At 43.4% G+C, this 24,529-nt stretch overlaps 1 non-coding gene across 1 annotated transcript; it reads left to right on the top strand.

Annotated features, from left to right (window-relative positions):
* Positions 1-1,725: 1,725 nt before the first annotated feature.
* Trnad-guc (transfer RNA aspartic acid (anticodon GUC)) lies at positions 1,726-1,797 on the top strand. Its single transcript has one exon. It is a non-coding gene; the product is annotated as a tRNA-Asp (tRNA).
* The last annotated feature ends 22,732 nt before the right edge of the window (positions 1,798-24,529 follow it).

The raw sequence follows: 24,529 nt of genomic DNA on the forward strand, positions 1-24,529 counted from the left end.
GACCTTCGGGTTAAAGTCCCTCGAACCCAACAAAAGAAGAAGAAGTCATCTTCCATCATTCTTTCTTGACCCGTCGTCCGTCGAGGGGATCACATAGAAGAAGAGCTAGCCAGTTTCTCCGTTTGCGTTTTCCATCAGTATGCTTTGGCAAGCCGAGCGCGGTGGTTGTCGGCTGTTACGTTCTGTTACGTATTGTTGTACGCGGCACCTGTGGAGCAATCAGCCAGTTCAAACTGGTGCGCGACAACAACGACGGCTTTCTTTTGCCCCGAGTTTGCGCAGCATCGCCATCGCAAAACCCCCATCGGAATCAACGCCACCGATGACGTTCTGGATTTGGTTGGCATAGCTACCGATTTTCACCTCATGCAACAATTGAACGATTATTGTACAACAAATAATATTAAACAGCCTTTCTAAGGGCTTCAAAAATGTTCCTCACAAGAGTGAAACGAATAATTCTCTTAGACGACGCGTCGGGTCACAAATATGTCAAAACCGACTAAGTCTTAAAACCGTAGCATAAACTTTGCAAACGGAATAGTGGAAATATATTAGATTGTTGTAGCAACTTTTATATTTCCCAGCCAAATTTTAATGTGTGTTGTGTACGCAAAAATTAAACATTTCTATGCCCATTTTTGCAACACAATCCAGAAGAAAACTGTATGATATCTAGAAATTCTTAGTTATATAATTACATATTGGTAATTCTAGTCCACCAATTAGCAAAAGCTTAACCATTTGCATTTTTGAATGATCTGTTGGATTGCATCTGTTTAAATTCTTATAAAATGAACGGTTACCAAGGAAATTCTGTTATAGGTAAAGATTTTTAAATGGTTTTGAAAAATTCGTTTATGGAAACATTTTAAAACCAACTACTACGCGGAACAAGTCTTGTCGCGTTCATTCTAAATTTCTATATATAAATCTGCAAAAGCAGAGAAATTGTGCGAGAGGATTTGAAACTGCATCAATTTTCTTCGCAAAATAATTACCTGTTAGCATCCAAAGAAATTCAAAGGTTTAGCAAACTACAGTTTGCCCGCTGAAATTATTATGCAAATTGACTCACTGTATTTCGAGAGCAACAACATAGTTTAATGAAAGAGAAACTAGTTACGACTACCAGTACCTGGGCTGCCCATAAATGGTGAACCAAGAAAACCTAGTGCTGGGCTAGTACACAGGTTTAAATAGTTCTGACGTTCGATTTGAATAGGTCGTATCTGTATAGGAATCACAGCAAATTTACGACCTATTCAAATTGAACGGCAAAGTTCATAAGGAATGAATCGGATCGAAAATAATGATAAATAATAAACTCCACTATCAATTGCCGCCTACAATCAAACTAAACCAAACCAAAATTTCACATCACAGTCTTTATCAATTTTAATACAGCATTCAATATTCGAAACTAATGCATAAACGGATGTTATTCAACGTCAGACTTGCGGTCGTGTCTAGTATACAACCCCTCCAACTTTTTATATTTGCTCTGCCCTGCTTCGGCCGGTGGTCGATGTACTGGCTCACTGTGGTACGATCTGGCTGATCTCGTCGCTTTGATGCGCTCGCAAGTAGGTAGGAAAGCACACACGATCACTCGGTTGGATGGGTGTGCGTGCAGAGGTTGATCGTCGTCGTCGTCGTGTGGATGGATGGCTCAATTTTACTGCGGTTGGGTTGGCTGGTGCTTGGATCCCGAAACGATGATAATCCTCGATAGTATAGTGGTCAGTATCCCCGCCTGTCACGCGGGAGACCGGGGTTCAATTCCCCGTCGGGGAGCCACAATGTTTCGTCCAGCGGTTGATAGGCCCCTACGTTGTGTCTTCTTTCCCCCGGGGACAAGACGAAGGAAGAACTACTTCTGACTACTGGTCTTTACGGTTTATTGCGCACCACAGAGAGGCAGTGCTCCTGCTCTGTGGTGGTACTTTGCTTACAACTAACATTACAATCATCACGCTGCCGCTTTTATAAGCGGCAGTGATAGTACGGACAATCTTTGAATGCGCATCGCCACAATGTGCGATGCGCTGACGGGCTAGCACCACGCAGCCCAGTGCGAATGTTACAATAGCCGCTGGGCTGCTTGCTGCTAGCAGTAAAATAAAGGGCAAGCAAAACTATCCTAATTGAATGTGCCGCTGCGCTGCTGCTGCTACTGAGGGCGCCTAGACCACGCCGTTCGTGTGTTGCGCCAACATACTCCCGCCCGAAAACGACCGTTTTCAATTGCAGGTAGTCGGCACGCTGCGTTGGAGCTCGTTCGGCTGGGCTGAGTTGTTCGGACGTTGACGACGACGATGTGCGCAGTCGGCCAGGTAGTTTTTCTGCTTGTCGTTATCATTCACGCGACTGGGTTGATAGGGATGATCGGCTGTCTCACTTCACACTGCTGTGGTTTCGATTGGGATATCTCCAGTCACTTGTTTGATTCCTATTTGCGACGACGACGGTTGGCTTGATTGCTTGATTCACTTCACACGGACTGGTGTTTGATTCCTGTTTGAGACGACTATGGATGGTTTGATTGATGACGCTGGCGGTCCGATTGTAGGAAAATTGGTTTCGGCAGGTCGACGCTTCGGCCCTGCAGGCGGACGCTGGGGTCCCAAGGATGAACGATTCGACAGGGTGACTCTTCAGCCCTGCAATTGGACGCTGGGGTCCCAAGGATGGACGCTGGGGGTCCGGCGGTGGCAGATTCGACAGGCGGCGATGATGCTCGCGGCCTGCAGTGGACACTCGGGGTCCGACGTTTGGACGGCAATGGTCCGGCAAATTGACGCATGGGTCCGGGGGTGGACGCAGGGGTCCGATAAAGGATGCTAGGATCCGACGGGTGGACGCTAGGGGCCTATCAACCGCTGGACGAAACATTGTGGTGCCGTGACCAGGATGTCTTGCCCCACGTTGTGTACTTTTAATTGCCCCGGGCGGCGGAGAAGAAACAACGCTTGACTACGATTTAACTTTACTTTATTCCCACCACTGAGAGGCAGTGCTCCTGCTCAGTGGTGATATGACGATACACACTATAGGTACAGATTGTGCAGTCGTCTTTTATAGGCGACTGCTAGTACGGATGGAACATACAAACGTTACAGAGATAGGTACAAAATACAAAGAATGAATAGCAGCTGTGCGCTGCTCTGCTGTATGCATGGAGCCCGACGCAATATCAGGCTGCCGCGGTGACAATGAGTTGGCTGTTGAATGGGCTGCTTCTGCACACTGCGTTGTGCGGTAGAAGAGCCTACGATGACGCCGGCCGACGACGTTGGAGCGAGATCCAACACTGTAAATTGTTGAAAATTTTGTATTTGTATTTCTCTAATTTCCATGCAAAAATTGTAAGTAGAATTGAATTATATTGAATTTTGTGAACTAAACATAAATATCTACAGGACAACAAAAAACACCGAACAAACATTGTTACAAAGACGGAAACTAGACGAAGAAAAACTAAAACTGTAAGGTAACCCTAAATTATAAACTAAAACATGCGTTTAATAAAAATCTTTGTAGCTTGTAGCTGACTCAACGTAAAAACGAGTTTGACTAAAGAGGTTTCGACGTCCGGCCCGTAACAAACCTACAAGAGTTTTATACTCTCAACGATCCGTTTCATCCAATTGGATGCAAACAGCCGGCGCTTGGCGAGCGAGAGGTGTCTAATATGGATTGTCATTGCCCTCTCTGCACGGAGCCAGACAGCCCGGTCTCTATGATCGATTGTGCTAGGTGCCAAAAACGGTATCACCATTCATGTGCCGGTGTGCAAGATGTCAATCTGGGTACTTCTAGCACATTTTACTGCAGATTGTGCGTTCCCCGGGACCCAGCCCCCTCCGTCTCCATGTCTAAGTCGGCTTCAACCACAGCAAGCGCACGGGAGGCACGATTGCAGTTAGAGATGCTGCAGCTAGAGGAGGAGAAACGTGTCCACGAAATGCTGATGGTGCAACGGGCAGAAACGGAGAAGCAGCTTCAGGAGCGAGCCATGCAGCTCGAACGGGAAAGGAACGAGAAAGCGATCGCCGAAAAGATCGAACTGGAGAAGGTCTTCATCACTCGCAAATACGATTTGCTACGTGCACAAGTGGAGGAAAGCGAAGACGGAAGGAGCGTGCGGAGTCGGCGGAGCAGCGTCAAAAGCATCGAAAAGGTGCAGAGATGGATAGACAAGCACCCAGTGACCCTGACTTCCAATTCTGGGGATCGTACCCCCACTGGAACCACGTCACAGCAGGGTATTTCATCCAACCAGCTGCAGCCACCAATTACAACACTACCAAGCACGTCCGGATTGCAAAACCACCAATCTGCAGCAGCGATCAATTCCGATGCGTCCAAAGACCAATCCAGCGGTGCAGCAGGTCTACCTTCCAGTGGTTTGGGTGTACCGAGTGAGATTTCGCCGTTAGGTCCAACAACGGGAGCCGCAAATTTGCTTCCAGCGTGTCATTCTACCCCACTCGCCCCGCCAGCAGTTACCAGTCAACCGGCGGTGAACGATGTCGTCCGTGATGATCAACTCAACCGCACATATTCGGCGCCGCTGAACCACCTCGTCAGCACAGGCAAGGGACTGGAGGCCGCAAAGAGTTTGTATTCGAATTCAGCTCCTGTAAGTACACCCAGTAGACCAGCTAAGGTAGAAAACGCTAGTAGGGCACAGAATGTACCATTTCCAAACACTATATCGCACGTAAATCAAACAGAGCAATGTTTTGATATCAGCTCCTTCAGTGTAGGTAGGGCCTATCCGATAGCAGACAATCATCTCTCTAACCAGATCAGGGCGAGGGAACACAGTATAACAGTTCCAGCTGGAACAACTACACATCAAATCCTCTCTCAGTTACCACACACTGACAATGTACCTTTGATGAGTGTCTCGAGATATTCGGGTCCAATATTCTCGCTACAATCGGGTTCTTCTGCTCCCCCTTTCCCTCCCGTGTCAAAAATACCATCGTTCGCGAGTGATGCGATCCGAGCGATCTCGACAAGTGCAGTGACCATTCATGATACTCCAGCTGTGTATTCGCGAGTGACTGAACCAGCAGTGATTCCCAACCGTTTCAACAGTGGAACGATAACATCTGTGCCAGTGATGAATTCGCGTGAAGGTTTCCATAGCCAGCCGTCACTTATTCCTCCAGTGGCCAGTTCGGTTTCTCTTCAAGTCCCAGCGGCCAGTAGTGCGATGCATGGCTCTGCAGTGGCCAGCGCGGCATCAGTGAATATCCCGGCGGCGATCAACGCGAGACTAGTGAATCCGTATGAAGCCATCAATTACCGAGCGCACCAGCAGGGAATGGGATTTAACCCAGTACCAGCTCCAAGTTGTGGGGCACAAGCGGTCAACTTCAACACTCCAACAGCTCAGCAACTGGCAGCCCGACACGTCGTCCCGAAGGAACTTCCTCAATTTTCGGGAAACCCCGCGGAGTGGCCGCTATTTTGGAGTAGTTATGAGACTTCGACGAACATCTGCGGCTACAGTGAAGCTGAAAATCTAATGCGGCTTCAGCGTTGCCTGAAAGGGGAAGCTAGGAAATCTGTCAATTGTTTTCTGCTTCACCCGATGAACGTTCCGGAAATAATTCACACGCTAAGTACATTGTACGGTCGACCTGAATCCATCATTGGAACTCTGCTGGCAGAAGTGCGAGCTGCGCCGGCCCCACGTTCCGAAAAGTTGGAGAGCGTCATCAATTTCGGATTGGTAGTTCGCAATCTCTGTGCTCACTTGGTCGCCACCGGCCAAGAGATGCATTTGGCCAACCCTATGTTAGTCAACGAGCTGGTTGACAAACTCCCAGCCAACATAAAATTGGACTGGGCGCTGTGTACACGCAACGAGCGGCCCGAGCTGATCTGAGAACATTCTCGGATTACATGAATGTTATCGTCGACGCAGCGAGTCGAGTGACGCCAGTGATAGACAAACCGAGGGGAAAAGCAGTCATAAATACCCACGCGTCGACTGATCATGGCGGTAGGAGTCAAGGAGACTACAAACCAGCAGCAACCAGACCGGATTACAGTAAGCATCAACCCGGTGCTGGTGAACGGCCTTGCATGGTCTGCAAGACAAGTGGACACAAACCGAAGGACTGCTCATCGTTCAAATCCCAATCGCTGGAAAATCGTTGGAAGATCGCACAGGAGTTACACCTTTGTAGAAGATGTCTCTATCCGCACGGAAAGTGGCCCTGCAAGGCACCAATGTGTGGGACAGACGGCTGTGGACAACGGCATCATAGACTTCTTCATCTCGGCAATCCAGAGGAAGAACGACAGCCTGCTGCACCGTCTAATTCAGTATCACGAGTAGTCAACGTACACCAACACTGCCACAACAAGGTTCTGTTCCGAATCGTCCCAGTGGAGTTACACGCCAACGGGAGATCCGTCCAAACGTTTGCCTTCCTCGATGGTGGGTCCGACACAACATTGGTGGAGAAGTCACTGGTTGAACAGCTCGCCCTACATGGACCTGTATCACCACTGTGCATGCAGTGGACTAATGGAGTCAAGAGAATGGAGGAAGATTCGATGAAAGTGCAGATCCAGATTTCCGGTGTGGGACAACGCAAACAGTTCCAACTGAGAGGTGTGCAGACCGTGGAGAGTTTGGATCTTCCTCGGCAGTCAGTGCACTTCAAGGAACTAGAGGATCGCTTCGCTTATCTACGGGGACTTCCAGTTCTGAGCTACGACAATGTCGTTCCAGGGATTTTGATCGGGCTGGATAACACCAGTGTGAAGAATTCGTTCAAACAACGCGAAGGCAAGGAAGGCGAACCCGTAGCCGCCAAAACCAGATTGGGATGGGTGGTGTATGGCTGCACTGGACCAACGGACCAACGGACAGATGAGGAAGCAGATAGCTGATTACCAAACGAAAGGCTACGCACATCGAGCTTCGCAGCGAGAACTGGAAGAGTCGGACCCTAATCGCATCTGGTATTTGCCCTTGGGTATCGTTGTGAATCCCCGGAAGCCAGAGAAGTTGCGAATCATCTGGGATGCGGCAGCTGTCGTACAAGGAGTATCGTTTAACTCGGCTCTACTGAAAGGTCCAGATTTGTTGGTGCCTCTTCAAGCGGTGCCCTGTCGCTACCGTCAGAAGGAAATTGCGGTTAGCGCCGATATTATGGAGATGTTCCATCAGGTGGAGGTGAGGCCCGAGGATCGACAAGCACAGAGGTTTCTGTGGCGTGACAAACCGGAGGACCCAATTCAAGTGTTTGTGATGGACGTGGTCATATTCGGTTCAACTTGCTCACCATGCTCTACACAATTTGCCAAGAATTTAAACGCAATGGAGCATTCGATGGAACTCCCAGAAGCAGCTGCGGCAATAATAGAGCGGGTCACGTCATCAGGATGTCGGATAGCAACCCGACTAAAATGGTTCTCGAGAGTCATCCGACCGGTACAAGAAGACGTGGAGCGCAGCGAGCTAGGTGGATCGACCAAGTGGAGGACGATCTGCGGACCCTACGCAGAGTGCGGAACTGGAGACAAGCAACCATGGACCGAGTGGAATGGAGGCGGCTACTATGTACAGCAGAGGCCACCCCGGCCTTAGCCTGACCGGTAAGGTAAGGTAAGTTGTTATTCAAACTAACAAAACAAGTTATTGAAATGGTTTTCCAGGAGCATTTTTTTTGTTATGGAATTTGCTATTTTGCCGCTTATGACAGACAAGTTTATAACACAATACAGTCAGGTCTTTTTTTACGCGGTTTTCATTTACGCGGCCGCGTAAATGAAAACTCCATACAAAAAAAAAATCATCGTCTTATTTTTGCATGATTCGTCGAGAAATGGTGAGACTTTTTTACGCGGTTTTTTGAATTTTGAACTGAGTTTTATTTTTACGCGGTACGTATCCCCCGCGTAAAAAAAACCTGACTGTATGTTATGGTAAAGAGTTAGAAAGATCGCAGTGTGCTGTGACGGTAGCAGGTTGCAAATTTGTGCCTGTCACGAAATTTTTCGTATTTGAATTTTCCCTATTTTCAAGTGTAAGGAAGAATTAGGAACTTTGTGTGATTCCGGTTAACCCGGACCATTTCGGAGAGCGCAACGATGTCCGACGACAAGAAGAAGGAAGAAAAAGAAGATTCGTGTTGCTACATCCTGAAGACGATGCAGCTAAAGGGCGGAAAATGGCAGAAGAGCTCCAACTGATCGTCATGGAGTGGGTCATGCGGGCAAACGTCCAGTGGATGATTGTTACGCTGAACAATGCCGAGGCGTTGATCCCGACGCACTTCTACCCGGCGAACGGGAAAGGCAAGCGGTACTTTTTCATAAAATCCGGAAAATCGTTCTGGATGTGGATTGCTCTCGGGAGTAAATCATGTAAGTACGGTGGTTCTGTCGGCGAATCCGATCGATGACCTTGCTGCGATAGTGGATGGTATCTTCTATCCGATCATCAACAACCCACGCAATCCAGAAGGCTGGCCGGACGTTATCAAGAAGGACGTCGACAGACACTTCCAGGACCTACGGAGCATTATAACCAAGGTAGGTTGGTAGGTGGATCGCATCGTATTGCGTGCAAAATTTTTCAACAACTAGGGTATCGGGATGCTTCGTTGGCATAGTCCCCTCGTTCGGTCTATCTTAAAGTTAACCAAAAACTTAAATAAACACGCATAACTGGAGATTGAAAAAGCTATGCGCAAAACAATTGTAACATTTCGTTTCAATTTTAGCACTTCGGAGCTTTAAAGTTGAAGTTGTGTAGCTTTTGTAGACGCTATGATTTTTCAGCTTAGTGGGTAGTCTATACACATGATCATAAATGGCATGATTCTGGAACATTTCGAATTGAATTTTCGATAACTGAACATTTTATGCGACGGTCAAAGACGCTATTTTGAACTTGTGTATTTGTTTTCAACGAAAAATAACTATTTTACAAATTAAATGTGGGCCGAATATTGGGGACATTTTTTTCACTATGTATCCAAATCTTGGCCCATCAGTAAAGTGACGTCAACAACCCCGAAAAAGTGACATCAACATCATTGCTTGCAAAAGAACCAGAAAGAACGAACAGGAAGAAAGATTTTGTGTGCGGTGACTGTGAAAATATAACACAATAATAGGGTTGCGTTGATTTCGTAACTAAATTAAGAAAGAACTTTAGTTTAAGTGATTTGTTTATAGTTATGTGAAAATTCGGCTCCGAAAATGTAACTTGAAAGCAAGATTGGTGAACAAACAGTGATGATACTTCAGCAGAAATATTAAAAAATGAGAGAATAAGTGGTTCTAGCGCTTGGAAAGCAATAGGCCAACGTAGTATCCACTAATAGGCCAATTTTTGTACTGTAGACCAACGTTGCATACCATCGCATCGAATCTTTTCAACGTAATTAAGTAGGTTCTTATATATTTACGAAAGTTTACTTCCAATTGGAGAAACATGCACTGCCTAGAGTGCGTGATAGGGTCAACACATCATTTATTGTGCTATTAATTCACGAGTTATGGTCAACATTGTCAAGGCGGCTGGCATATTAGGCCAAGGAATGGTACACATACCCTATCATCTTTTTTTGACGAAATTATGGGATGCACGAATCGCTTCACGGTTCGTGGCGAGAAGGAATCAGATATTTCTGCCTATCGGCTAAATTTTAGTGCTTAAAGGGAGGAACAATGGGCAAAAACGGTTGAAAGCACGACTTTAAAGTTGACGTCGGTAAATACTCCAAATATGATTCAAGAAAGGTCACAAAACATATCCTCAGATCTTATCACTTCCTCGTTTTCGTGCCGGTTTCTGTAACCGCCGAGTTTTTGATAAATTCTTTGTTTTCTTTTGAATTGTTCCGCGTTCTGTTACGGCTCGTGCTGTAGCATTGCAGACCGTCAAACTAATCGTTTCCTTATCTCCACACCATGTACGCTTCGTTGAAAACTGATTTACAGCGCTTCAGCGATCTTAGAAAGAGACTTCATGAACCACAACCTAAGCTAGCAAGATACTGTGCAATGGCTACTTGGCAGGCGTCGGTACCATACAATTTACAACCCTCGATTCTAGACCAGGTTTTTACACCAAAGGGCATTATTTATTTAAGTTTTGAAAAATTATTCCTAATACTTTCTGTTTCAGCGATAAAGGTAAAATATTTTATTGACGTATTTGTCGTGTTTTTCACCCTTTTCATCTCATCCAAATTCCAGCATAACTTAATCATACTAAATTCCAGACCATTCCAGTTCCAAAATCCAATTTCCTTTCTATTTACGAGAGCGTCGGTGAGTCACTGGCATCTCGATAAATAGATATCATCCCTTCCCTATTATCCCTTCCCATCCACATAACGTGTTTCTTATCGTTTCAGAGAGCGATCAATGGCGCTTAAGCCTAGGCTTGTTAGCCAGGACATACACTCCCGTTCAAAAGTTTGGGGTCACCCCCTCAAAAATATGTCATTTTGCCAATTTGCGTCCGATTTCAAAACCTTTGAAATGAGCCAAGAAGAATTAAAACTGAATGAAAGATGACAAAGATATCAACAAATCACTTTTCCATGTTTTACGATAGTGACCCCAAACTTTTGGCCGATACAGCATTATGAGGGGTGACCCCAAACTTTTGGTCGATGACATCAAGGATTAATTTACTTAATAACTTTTTTTCTAGATTTTTTAGCTAAGTTCTGTAAAAAGCAGTTGAAAGCTAATAGAAAATGGGTCATATTACCGCTCTCATCTTAAAATTTGGTCGACCCAATTTCCAGCGACACTGCCGTAAGTTTATATTCATTTTTTAGAAAATTTGGCAACTTTGGGTTAAGTTTACATACAATTTTTTTTGAAAAAGTTTCTTTTAAATCATGTTCAAAGTTTCTTTGACTTATTATCTTTTGAATGAAACCTAGGGTTTTGAAATCGGACGCTAATTGGCGGAGATATGGGCCTAAAAAAATGACATGTTTTTGAGGGGGTGACCCCAAACTTTTGAACGGGAGTGTATGGTCCAAATGCCTGTGCCTCATCCCGGAAGCAAAAAGGCCCATGGAGTGACAAATTTCTTAGCTATGTCACTCCCAACGATGGTGTTAAATCACTTACACGAACATCAACACATCTACATGATCAACTCAAATAAACCTACACATTCTGAATCTTGCCGCATCACTCGCTTATAGTGAATCCCCAATCAACCCTTTCCAAATATCCAACTCCTTGACACCTATGGGGGTGTCGGTGAGTCGCTGACCTCTTGTAAAGTAGGTGTCATATCATCACATCCTTTCCTATCCTCGTAAAGGAGAAGATGGGTGTGGCCGGCAATGGAAGTTTTCATGTCTTTTTTACTTCAACCTCTGATTGGATAGTTGTTCCTTCCCAAATAGCATTCCATAAGCAATTAGAATAGGAGTATTAAAGTTTTAACATGACAACTTTCAGTATGCAATCTACGAATTACTCCGTTACAACGCAACGCAATATGTTATGGTAATAACTTAGAAATAATCGATTATATTATTCAGTTATTTTGCCCAAATAACACAGCTCATTATACTGTTTTTATTCCCTTCTGCTCGGGGTAGGTTATACCGGTACCCTGCGGTCGAAATCGTATCTTACATCGATTAAATGGCCGTGGAGAGAACAACCTGATAGCATTGCTGACGTGTTGTCGGTTGACTGGGTTAGTTCCGAGCCCGCCCCACGGTTGTAAATGGGTCCCGGCAAGGTCAGGGTCAGGACAGATGGAGGCCCCATGTCGGCACGTCCTTCTGTGTACTTACGAAAAGGTCAAATCGCTGTGCATGCGGTAGTAGTTCTAGATACTTGCTGTGCAGTTGGAAGCAGGTGTGATATCGACGCTGCCTGCCTTTCGAGGCCAAAGTGATAAGGGCCACTCGGGAAACTGGCTAAACGCCAGCATGTTACCTTGGTGGACTCCTCAAAGCGAGGCATCAATGTTCGTTGCTACCGGCTACGCAGCCAACCTTGAGGGTGTGCCCCTCTCTGAGGCAATGCCTTCTTGGTGGTTCCGAAGACACGAAGGGTTCGGCAACCATGGGAATGTTGTTTAAGGGATCGAGGAAAAAGTCCTGGCTATCAGTTTTGTTGTAGAAGACGGTCCTTAACCTCACACTCACTGGACCTCCCTGTTCAGGTGTCTGTTGAGTAGATCATCCGCCTATGGTGTAGAAGAAAAAGAAATAGCCCATGCTTAAGGAGGACCTGCAAGCACTTGGAGTTTTAGAACCATGCATGTTAATGACGATCGTTTACGGTATGTAGAAGAACGATATGTTATAGTGAAGGATGAGCCACGAGCTCGCTGCACTCTACAGCGAACCTAACATACTTGAAGTAGCGAAAAGTGCACGAATACGGAAGACAGGGCATGCAGCAAAAACGCTAGAAAATAACCCTGTTGAGTTGGTGCTTGCTACTGTCACTAGAAGACTGGGAGTGCAGAGAGCCTGATGAGTGGACCAGGTAAAGAGTGATCTGTCAGCAAGTCAGTATTATCATGATTTGATAGAAATGTTGAATCCGTACAACTAGTCGACTAGTGTAATCAGCATGCTAACGCTAAGGTATGATACTTACTGCAGTTTGCTGTGACTTGGAATCAAAATGATTGTCTTTTGATGGGCGAAGTTTGGAAATGAGTTTCCCGTTGAAACCGATTCCTACAACCATATATGACCCTCCAATTGGGACTCAGCCGATGACTAAACGCATAAACCGATCATCACTTGAGTCCCTCTCGATCGACGCTCTACTCCAACCACTTGCCTGCCTACCTCCACTGCTGGCTGGCTGCTGATGGTTGCCTCGATTAAGCATGTTTGTCGCGTGGGTGACATCCTCCATAGCCTCGGGCGAATGTTCACATAAACAAACTGATTTGATCCCTGGTTCAATGTGCACAGCGCCCGAACGCCCGAAGTCCGATCCAAAAACCAGTCCCCGGCGAGAGAGTTATGGGACGGGTGGCTGACTGCTTGATCGTACGTGTACTGGAACTCCGTGGTTTGTTTTTGTACTTTTTCCAACCCGTTCATATTTTATTTTTATTCACATTCAATGTGTGTTCAGGCGACGGCGACGACGACGGTCATGAGGAGGCGTTCGTTAAACAACCTTCTACTTAAGCTCCCCTGACAAGTCACAGAAAAAATAAATGACTAATTATGGCCATCGAAGTGGCACCATCTGTTATACAATCGAGCGTTTTTGGAGTTTGAGAATTGGCGCCGCCTTTTTGGGATAAGCCTAATCGACTAAACCCGGCTGGGATGGCCAGTCGGTGCAATTTTCAAGGCGAATGAAGTGTTCTAATATTATCAGTGGGTTGTGGGGGTTTCGACAACAGTATTTTTAAATTGCTGACAATTTAGAAGTTTCAGACATCCCCTGTCGCTGCAATATTTTCCATTTTTTTCCAGTACATGAGTCATTATTTTTGCTCTAAATCCTAAACAAGAAATTCGACCAATAATATAATCTCTAATCATAATCAAACAAAGGGAGGTCAATCCGGAAATCGAACGCTTCAACGGAAATTGGATTCAAAATTGGTGTTGGACGAAAATAGCGCAAACTCTGTTCAATTATGCGACGCCGACTGCAATTTAACCTCATTTGGTATGCATTTTTAATGATTTCAATATGCTGATGCTCAGCACACACATGTCTGACGACTATGATATGCCACTATTTATGCGTATCCAAAGAATCGATTTGTTGGGGTGGTTCTGTCGTTGTTCTCAGAACAACTAGCAACGTTTCGCGTCATAATTACGATTAGTACCCTACCGGTTCTATTTGTCGTCAGAATGCTCAAGCCACACAGGGAAGTCATTCAACCCGACGACAAGGCTGAAAATATGAAATCACGAAATGGAAATCTACTCGTACTCGGTACCCATATAGGCTAATGGCGATGATGTGGAAGAGTTAGCTACCCGGTACGTACGATACGCTCCTTGATTATTATGATTACAAAATCGATATACAGGCGACCATAGTTTGGGCTGTGTGCGGCAGCATGTAGCCAGTGAGGCGGCAAAATTCCCAAAACGCCAGCCTGTTTGCGGCCTGCAAGGTGAGTGAAGCTCTAATCGAGTGTGACATCAACCCAAAAACTCGGAAGAAAATGCCAACCAATAATGTAGGTAAATGATTTCTTGGTCTAGATTGGGACTGGGATTTGAGATCACCCGCGAAGTCAGTGTCGCAAACGGTGTTGTAGCTGGTCTGGAAGGAGTAATCGCATGTAGGCAGGACGCACGTTTTCGAGAGGAAAGTAACTTCAATACCTGTTTATTTACATGGTCTAACGTCAATCCATGTAACTCTTTTGACCTGGCATAGAATTTGGCCTTGGCTGTGAACGAAATAGAAGTAGGATACATCCTTCAATGGACTAATCATAGGAATTGGGGATCGAAAAATCATATCGTTGTTCTCAGAAAATATACCTTATTGTTAATACTGACTACATTAGTTCCAAGTTCATATACATAAAAAACATTAATTTACAACAGCATCAAATTCAAGATAATACCACAGATATGAGACATATGCCTCTCTCCATCCTCATTTCGATTCCGATCATGCTTGCTAGATCGCGTTCTACCTCGTCCGCTTATCTTGCCCGTTGAGCTTCTATAGCCCTTTTGTACCAATCGGATCAGTGGCGAACACAAATCTTGTAGGACTCATTCATTTTCATTCATTTAGTTCAACATCAAATCCATAATAACACTGAATCAACGATTTGCCGCCATAATAAGTACTTGATTTGCAGCTGCAGCTCTCCAAAGTCGGTCACGCCCAACGCTCTTCAGATAACGCCCATCGCACTCCACACATTCTTGTACCGTACCAACCGGCTGGTTAGGGAACACCAACTTTGTAGGATTGTTATCCGGCGTTCCTGCAACATGTCCTGCCCACCGTATCCGTCCAGCTTTAGCCACTTTCAGGATGCCGGCTTCACCGTAGAGTGCAGCGAGCTCGTGGTTCATCCTTCGCCGTCACTCACCGTTTTCCCGCACGCCACCGCTCGAAAACTCTGAGTGCTTGCAGGTCCTCCTCAACCATGGTCCATGCCTCGTGCCCGTAGAGGACCACCGGTCTTATTAGCGTTGTGTACATGGTACATTTGGTGCGAAGTGAATTTTTGTTTGACCGCAGTTTCTTTTGAAGCCCATAGTAAGCACGACTACCACTGATGATGCACCTTCGCATTTCACGGTTCACGTTATTGTCAGCCGTTAGTAAGGAACCGAGGTAGAGGAATTCTTCTACCACCTCAAAAGTACCCACGTCTATCGTAACAGTGCTGCCAAGGCTTGTCCTGTCTCGCTCAGTCCCGCCTACAAGCATGTACTTTGTTTAAATCTTGCAGGGTTGTTATCAGCAATTCTTACTACATGCTCTACCCATCATATCCTTCCAACTATTTAGTGGCCATTTTCTGGCACCGTAAGGCGCAGTAAGCTCGCGCTTCATCCGACTCCGTCGCACACCGTCCTCCTACACACCGCCGAAAATCATCCTTAGCACGGATTGCTTGGAAACTCCGAGTGCTTGATACAGGGGATACTCAAAATAACTGGGACAGGTAAAATTTTCACTTTTCAAAAATGTTCAACTCGCTGTAACTTTTCGAAAAGGGCATCAAATTATCTCAAATTTTTACTGTAAGTTCATTAACTAGTTGTGTATCAGTGGACAAAATTTGGAAAAGATCGAGCCATTCTACACGAAGTTATAAAGGTTCTAGAAAAAGATATAATTATCCGATAGCCAACTTTGAGCTGTTATATCTCCGGATTCAATTAACCGAATGCAATGAAATTTTGATCATTTATGACTTATATAATGAGCTATCAAAAACGTTTGACTAAACTTAAATTTTTTTACACGAAAGAAAATTATTACGATTGGATTATTTTTCTAATATAACACCAATTATTTCAAAACTTCATCATCGTTTCAAAATTCGAGATAGTAACAATAGTTCATTGATATTCCCTCTAATTGACTTGAATATATTTATGTTTTAAAGGAAAGCAACCAAATAGCCGGCATTAAATTGAAAAAGTAATGGGATGCATATGAAAAATAGATAAATTTACTAAAAAACATAGAATAAATGAAATTGCCTTAATTTTTTTTCTTATTAACAATTTTAAATTATGTAAACTGTTTTTCAAAGTTCATTATATTAGTCATAAATGATCAAAATTTCATTGCATTCGGTTCATTGAATCCGGAGATATAACAGCTCAAAGTTGGTTATCGGATAATTATATCTTTTCCTAGAACCTTTATAACTTCGTGTAGAATGGCTCGATCTTTTCCAAATTTTGTCCACTGATACACAACTAGTTGATGAACTTACAGTAAAAATTTGAGAATATTTGATGCTCTTTTCGAAAAGTTACAGCGAGTTGAACATTTTTCGAAAAGTGAAAATTTTACCTGTCCCAGTTATTTTGAGTATCCCCTGTAACTTCCCACGAACTCATATGTTTTAGGTGACAGACCATGGAAGAAGATCTGGGATAGCACTCTGTAGGCAGCATTCAAAATGGTAATCGCTCGGAAGTGCTCACATTAGGGGAGACTGGGGAGACTTGATCCCTTTTTCTTAATTTACCTGAAACTTTAAGAAAAAACACAAAACTAGATCCTATTTCCGTACAAAATGGCAGGTAAACATCTATTGCAAGTTAATACACAACAGAAGGCCTTTAAATTATTGTTAATGTTTTCAAAACTGTGTTTTTATGGAGGCATGTCTTATGATGTATTTTTCAAAAATGGGTGACACTTGACCCCCCTTTGAGCACATGGTTTATTCAAAGGGAAAATAATTCCAGAGTCTTCCTTTTCATTTTCTTTTCGAGTTTTCTTGTATTTTCGATGAACGTGGAGTGTTTGAAATTGTAAGATTTCCTTAAATTTTTAAGGATATGTCGTATTTTCAAAATGGGGAGACTTGATCCCCCTTTTCTTGGTTTGTACTAAAGTTATAATTATCTGACACATTTTATCGTTGATTAGACTAGAATTCCAAGTAAATAGAGGCTTCCGAATAGAATTTTATTTTTCACATGTATAATGATCCTGATTATCAACCGGTGCAGACAGGTGACCAACATGTCAAGGCCCATCTTTATGAGTTTCACTTCTTCGCTCTCCGCTTCTTCCAGGCGGCGTTTTTTTTTTTCTCCCGAAAGTGGTTGGTCTGCTGATTCCGCTTCTGTTTGTAACGTTCCAAATTGTGCCGGGTTCCTTACTGCAGCATAACCGCCCGTGTTGCATTCTTCTCCTCCAAAATCATTCGGCACACCTCGTCGAACCATTCGTTTCGTGCTCTCTTAAATTTCATTCCATTCGGTTCACTTGTTTCGAAGATATGAAAGTTCAGTTGTTTTGCGAGAACGGAGCTTCGCGAAAGATTAATCAATCGAACCCCTATCGCCCACTGCACCAATGATGCACATATAATAGGTTGACAAATAGTCAAAATTTGAGATTTTTTTATGCACTCGATGAAAAGTTTCAGCTTAATGAACATTTTTGTGCGAGAAAAAAGTTGCATATCCCAAACATTTTGGCCACTCCCTGTATATGGTTGTCTCTAAAAGCTTTATGACTAAGGCACATTCTTTATTACACCAACGAACTTAACCTCAAAATGACTGACAACTCTCAGGTCATTCTGACAGATGTAACATGAGCACGAAAAGGACGACAACAAGATCGATAAAGCAGAATATATGATCCGTCGTTTTCTTGCATGTGTGTGGTCTGTGGTCTGTCAAAAAGACCTGAGAAGTGTCTCACATTTTCATGGCTAGCTTTGCTGGTGTAATGAAGAATTCTCACATATCGACAATGATTTTTCATAAGGGCCTAACTGACTTGATCGATTTCTCTTCGTCGACTCTCTCTTTCGCTAATATTTAACTTGATCAAAACAAACAAAATCATTATTCTTTTTGTTTTTATAGCAACATGTAGTCATCTTCTTCGCATTTCAACCAAAAAATCTTTGGAAAACTCAATACACATTCTGTGATAACACAAAGAGAAGATCTGAAGAGAACTCGGAAATGTCAGTTAGGCCCAAATAAAAAATCAGTGTCGATATCCTCAGGTAGCTATGATCTATCGAGTGGTGAGTTCAATGATTCTTTGCGATTGTGAATAAGGTTCATACTCTGACAGAACTTTGACAAAATTCATGCAGAAACAAAAATCTCGCGTTTAGTATCATACAGGCGTATCTACAATGATCGATTTCTCTTCGTCGATTTTCTCTTCGGATTATTCCGGAAAATACGACCAATATTCGGATGATCTCTCGGTGTATTTCGGTGAATGACGACTAGAACTAGCACCTAAAACAACAAAAACAATTAAAAATGATTTGCAAGCCAAGTTACTAGCCGAAGAGAAAATCGATGAAGAGAAATCGATCATTGTAGATACGCCCGTATGATACTGAGCGCGAGAAATGTATTTTCAGATTCACCTTGTTGGTGGTGTTGTGTGATTCATGTCTGAAATTGCTGCTGACAATGGGGCACGTTCGGTGTAGCACTAGATTTGTAGTAAGCTGAATTTTAGTATGGTGAGAAGGTCAATTCTCCGTTTCTGCAAAGAAATGGTGCAAAAAACGTGGGTATTATGATTCCTTGCCTAATTTGATGCTGTTTGAGCAAAACTTTGGATAACTATGTTGTTTATGTTGCAAGAAATGGAGAAAACAACAACACTGTTGCCCAAAGTTTTACTCAAACAGCATCAAATTGGGCAAGGAATCATAATACTCACGCTTTTTGTACCATTTCATTGCAGAAACAGAGAATTGACCTTCTCACCATACTAAAATTCAGCTCATTACTACAAATCTAGTACATCACCGATCTGTCCTATTATACTTTCACACACGTCGCTCCTATATAAATTTGAACAGGATCTTCCTGCGTAATAGTCTGCAGATTTACCGCTGCGCTGCTGAAGACACTTGACAAAGTCAAACTAACTTCACTACTGTACAAATGCCGACAAAAAATCGATTCAAGTCAGATTGTACCCGCTGCCCACTCCATCGGTACTGTTGTAACGTGGCAGAGTGGAAGGCTCTCACGCCGCGACTATAGGTGTGAATCCGGTGGGCGGTATTTTATTTATATAAGCATAATTTTCATTGATTTGATAAATTCTAATTTGTCGTTAATTCGTGTATGATCAAACAGTTTTTTCTGTAGAAAATGACATTAAGACTACAATGAAACAAATTGCTACTGAACTGAACTTCTATGAACGTGAAAGATTCGACAAAGTTCCGAGTATCATCTTAAGCAGCTGCAAAGTTACTTAAGATGCTAACAATGAGCTTTGGGGAACTTGTGTCCGAAGTTCCAGCAAGGCTCATCGTTAGCATCTTAAGCAGCCAGAAAGTTCCATTTGGAACTTTATCTGAACTTCGCGGAACTTAAAATTGCATTTTGTCATAAGAGGTGGAACTTTTGGTTACTTGAGAAGCTCTATGATTGTATTGATTGTATAGGAGTATCCGAGAACTCCCTGGAGTTTAGGTCATCTGATCTACAAGTTTAATATATTGGAGCATTATGAATGAAATGTATGCTTACCCAGCTTAATGTAACTATGTATTGTCAACTATGGTCCATACTCACACAGACTCGGGTAACTACGATCTATCAAGTGGTGAGTTCGATGATTAACTAAGAGTCTCCAAGAACTTTCTTGGGTAAAGGTGTTACTTAGTCCTTTCTAATAATCCGCCGACTGTAGGGTCGTTTCAAAATGGTCTCTAGGAGGACTCTATCATTCCGAACTTACTTTGAATACTGGACAAACACTTAACAATAGAATTTTCAAAATGGAGGACAGGACAACTCGGTTCAACAAAACAAATCAAAATTTATACAATGCAACATTTAACTAAACAAAATTAAACTGATTTATTGAAAAGACGATTTATTAAACAAAAATTGAACACTTAACTTTCGTTGTGGCCATGATGATCGGTGGTCGACATGCGGCAAGCAGGAAGCGGGAAACAGGACTTGGCAATGGCGGGCGACGGTGGCGGGCGGCGGCGACGATGGACTTGAGGCAGGGTAGGTATAGAACTGATGAAAACTGGGAAATAAGCCAAAGATCGAGGCTACTCCCAACACGTGACACTAGGCCTATTGTAACGGACGGCCAACGTACGTTCCGCGGATCCGGGGAGTGGTACCGAGCGCACACTATTCTCTTGGGTCAGGAATCCAAGCGAGTCAAGACACTATTCACTGGCAGGTCACAGTCTTTACATATCGTCCCAAGGCCTTCCGAATACGGGAGGACCTTTACCTGCCACTTCTGACCGATCTTCCAAACACTGCAGTCTTTTGCACCACACTCGCTTGGTTCTAATTTGGCACGATTTGAACTCAGACGACCTAACGCAGCTAGCACTAACTTTTCACGCGTGTCTTTCGCTAACCGTTGTGGTGCGGTCATACAGAGTTCCGTACCTTTAAAACTTATGTCCGGTGTTACTTCGGGACGATATAGCTGTTACACCATAGGGACTTCGACAAAGGGCGGTTATTCACTGAAACCGACGCGGAACTACCGGTACGCATGTAGACGGGCGTAAACGGCACGGCCAAAAAAAGCTCTCTCCAAGAATCCGCCAGGCCCTTTTATACCTCATTTCGCCATCATCGTCATACCATCTTAGTCCTTCTAACCCGCCATTCTGGATTCAAGATGTCTGTTGATATCTCTTCAAAGTTGGCAACTCGCGAAACATTTCGAATTCGAACATAATATGCATATGGCTGACGAGACGAACATTTAAATTCAAAACTTGACGAAGGTTACTTAAAGACAAAATATATATTTATTAAACTATTTCTTTAGCAAATCCTACTAAACTAAACTTTCGATCTACGTCAACCAAAGGCTATCAAACATATAATAAACGTTCACTCAAACATGATGACACGGAGCAAGAACATTTATTACATATTTAGACATTTACTAACAATATTTAATAAAAAAAAAACATAACATACAGAATTCCGAACCGAATTGGTACAGCATTCAAGATATTTATTGTAACCTACCAAGTGACTGGTTACAAAGGTAATCGAATCTACGAGAGCTACTAGTTGTATCTAAGGGTCGATTTCTTCACCCTGGCTTAGGCGTTAAGCCAGGTTTAACTATATGGGTAAGCCTGGCTTACAGGTTAAGCCGAGGTGAAGAAATCGGCCCTAAGAGCATTATGCCCGTGTAGTTGCCGGTTTAGAATAGCACTACGGATCACCTGTTCCGGGGGTAAAAGTCCACCAAACAAGTAATCCCAATCCAAGGTGTCAGGCGACCCGTGCTGAGGGAGTAATGGTTGAGGTGGTTTAAAATATGCTTGAATCTTAAAGAACGGAGCCCGTAGCTTGGGTAGATCACCTTTTTGGGTTGCGTTGCGGCGAAAGATCTACCAAATCAAACCCTAGTCTCAACTGCTTCCAACTAGTGGAACAGCATATTTTAGTAATCAAAGGAAAACACTTTGGTCCTTATTACATTTATACCTTGTTGAAAGTGAAAGGTCTCGGTTTTAGGTGTGGCCGAGATGGATCTTGAAACAAGGAAACATGGGTTATTATTCCTAACCTTTTATTCTGTGTACACTGCTTTGAAACAGAAAGGACTAGGGTTCCGATGCATGGTCAATATCGGTATCATTTCTTGACGTTCTCGTTAAGGGATCCGATTTTGACTGAAAAAGCAGCGGGTTTAAAGCGGAACCTATCAATCAGAATCCTTCCTTGCGATTATGTTGAAAATGACTACTGTAACAAAACCGAATACTTTGCTTCTCAATGGTGATAAAGTAATACGACATGCACTATACAAAGGACACGGGGTATACCACAATAGATCAAAATACTGGTCGCAGTGGGTATGTCCCGAACAGAGAAAAAAGAGCATTATGAATGAGGTTCTTACTTACACAGCCTCAGGTATCCATGTTCTATCAAGTGGTGGATTCTATGATTGAATAAAAGTATTTGATAAATCTCTGTGGTGTAGGTCATCGGATCGGCAAGCGTAATCAGTGATCTATTGGAACATTATGCATGAAATATATGTCTACATAGCCCCATGCAACTAGGTGCAGTCAAGTGGTGTGTTCATTGTCTGTTTGAAGATCTTTAAGAACTCCATTGAGTATAGTACATCAGTACAGCCGCAGGCAACTATGGTCTATGAAGTGGTGAGTTCAATGGTTCTTTAAGGGACTCCAAGAACTTCTTTGATTAAGGATCATCGAATTTACGAGAGCTACTAGTTGTATCTAAGAGTCTTATGAATGAGGTTCATACTCTAACAGCCTCAGGCATCTATGTTCTATCCAATGGTGGAGTCTAGGCCATCTGATCTACAAGCGTAATCGCAGTATTATGAATGAAATTCAAACTTACATAGCCTCATGCAACCATGTGCTGTCAAGTGGAGAATTCATTATCTGTTTGAGGATCTCCAAGAAACCTCCTGAAACGCAATGAAATGCATTGAAACGCATTTGAAACGCTTCGGAAACCTCCGTGAAATTCACCTGCGAGCCTTAAACCCCCCGGAAACCTCCTGAAACGCATTAAAACGCCTTTTAAACGTCCATAAAAACGTCCCCATGAAACCTCCGTGAAATTCACTTTGCGAGCATCTGAAGCCCCCTAACACCCCTCTGAATCCTGAAGCGCCCTGAAACTCTTTGAAACGCCTCTTAAACAGTGTCTTCTGTACCCGCTGCACCACCCTAATGACCTTATTGACCGACGAACATAAGTCAATTTTAAATAGTTAGGCAACCCACATCCAAAACATCCCCATCTCTGATATGGCCTGGGACCCAGGAAAAAAGAGGACATGAGTGCCTGGGGCTTAGGTTAGTCCCCGTCTGAAACGACGAGTACTCCCGGGGTCAAGACATTTCAAGAGATACTACGGAGATATTAGAGGTCAGCTGAGCTATCTTAGAGTCCAGAACTTCGGGTCTACACTCGTTACAACAGCCCTATCTGCTGAGTAACGTTGCACTATCAATCGAGGTTACTGGACCAACCTGAAATCTGCTAGATATTATTATAAGCCTTTGCGACATTTGGGATCGTCCAAACTGACCTGAAGTTTTGCTCTTGACAGTAACAGTAGTTATTCTCACAATGAACTGTAACATTATACATCCAACTGTAATAAGTATGTAATTCCCCTGGTATTTCATAAGTCAAACTAAGATACTTTTAAGGTATTCCAGTTCAACCAAACTACTCCTGAGACCATAGCTTCAGGTCTACACTTGTGATAAAAGCGTGGCAGTTAAGTAGTGTTATATAATAATTCACTGTACATATTTACCAAAGTAGTTCGAGAAACAATAAGCGTTGTTATATATTATGGGATATTATGGGTCATTTTTACTGTTATGGAGCTTAGTTGATAGAAACAATCACTGTAACATGAGGTGATTTCGTTTTAGATGGTAACGTAAAACAACCAAATAGGATCCACGAATCTATTAACTCTCAAGGCTCACTCCATGATAGTTTATGATAATTTAGGTCATCCAATCATTCATGGAGTACACAGCATTATATCTACACTTGTAATGCTAGCCCGTTACACTGAATAATGATACAGTCGGGTCTCCTATTAGACGCGGCAACCCACTTTACGCCCACCGCGTTTTCCAGGCTGTCATCTAACCAATTTAGTTCATTTTTTGTATGTGATGAGTCTATAACAAGCACTATCTGCTCTAAAAAAAATCAGCTGCATTGAATGCCGTGACTTTCTTGCAGAACTGGCCTAACCGCACAAGTTTTCCATATACCATATTCTCAGGTTCAGCTTCTAAAATGAGCTGCAAGTGGTTGAATTTAGATATGACGAAATGAAATTTTCAGCACTGGCCAGAAGTCACCTAAAACGCATCAGAAACGCTCTGAACCCATCGAAACGTTTTGAAACACTTTGAAATGTCCCTGAAACCTCCATGAAACTAGCCTGAGAACCTCCGAAGGCTCCTAAAACACCTCTCAAACGTCCTGAAACGCATTGAAACGCTTCAAAACGTCTCTGCAACCCTTCTGAAATCATCGTGAATCCCACCTGAAAGCCTGTGCAGCCCCTTTAAACGCATCCTGAATCTCGTGAAACATCTTGGAACGCTTTGAAACGCATTGGAACATCTTGAAACGCCACTGATACCTTGGTGAACCACGTGCTCGCTGCACTCTACGGCAAACCCAGAATCCGGAAGGTGACAAAAGCTGTAAGCAGTCTTGTTAGAGATCACAGTCATTGACACCTTTTCGTCGATATTCGGGTGCCATTGTCTCCGACATTCGCAACACAAGCAATCAAACTACCGTACGAAACAAAAATG

This window comes from Aedes albopictus, chromosome 3 (genome assembly GCF_035046485.1).
Source record: "Aedes albopictus strain Foshan chromosome 3, AalbF5, whole genome shotgun sequence".
In the NCBI taxonomy this organism is placed as follows: domain Eukaryota; kingdom Metazoa; phylum Arthropoda; class Insecta; order Diptera; family Culicidae; genus Aedes; species Aedes albopictus.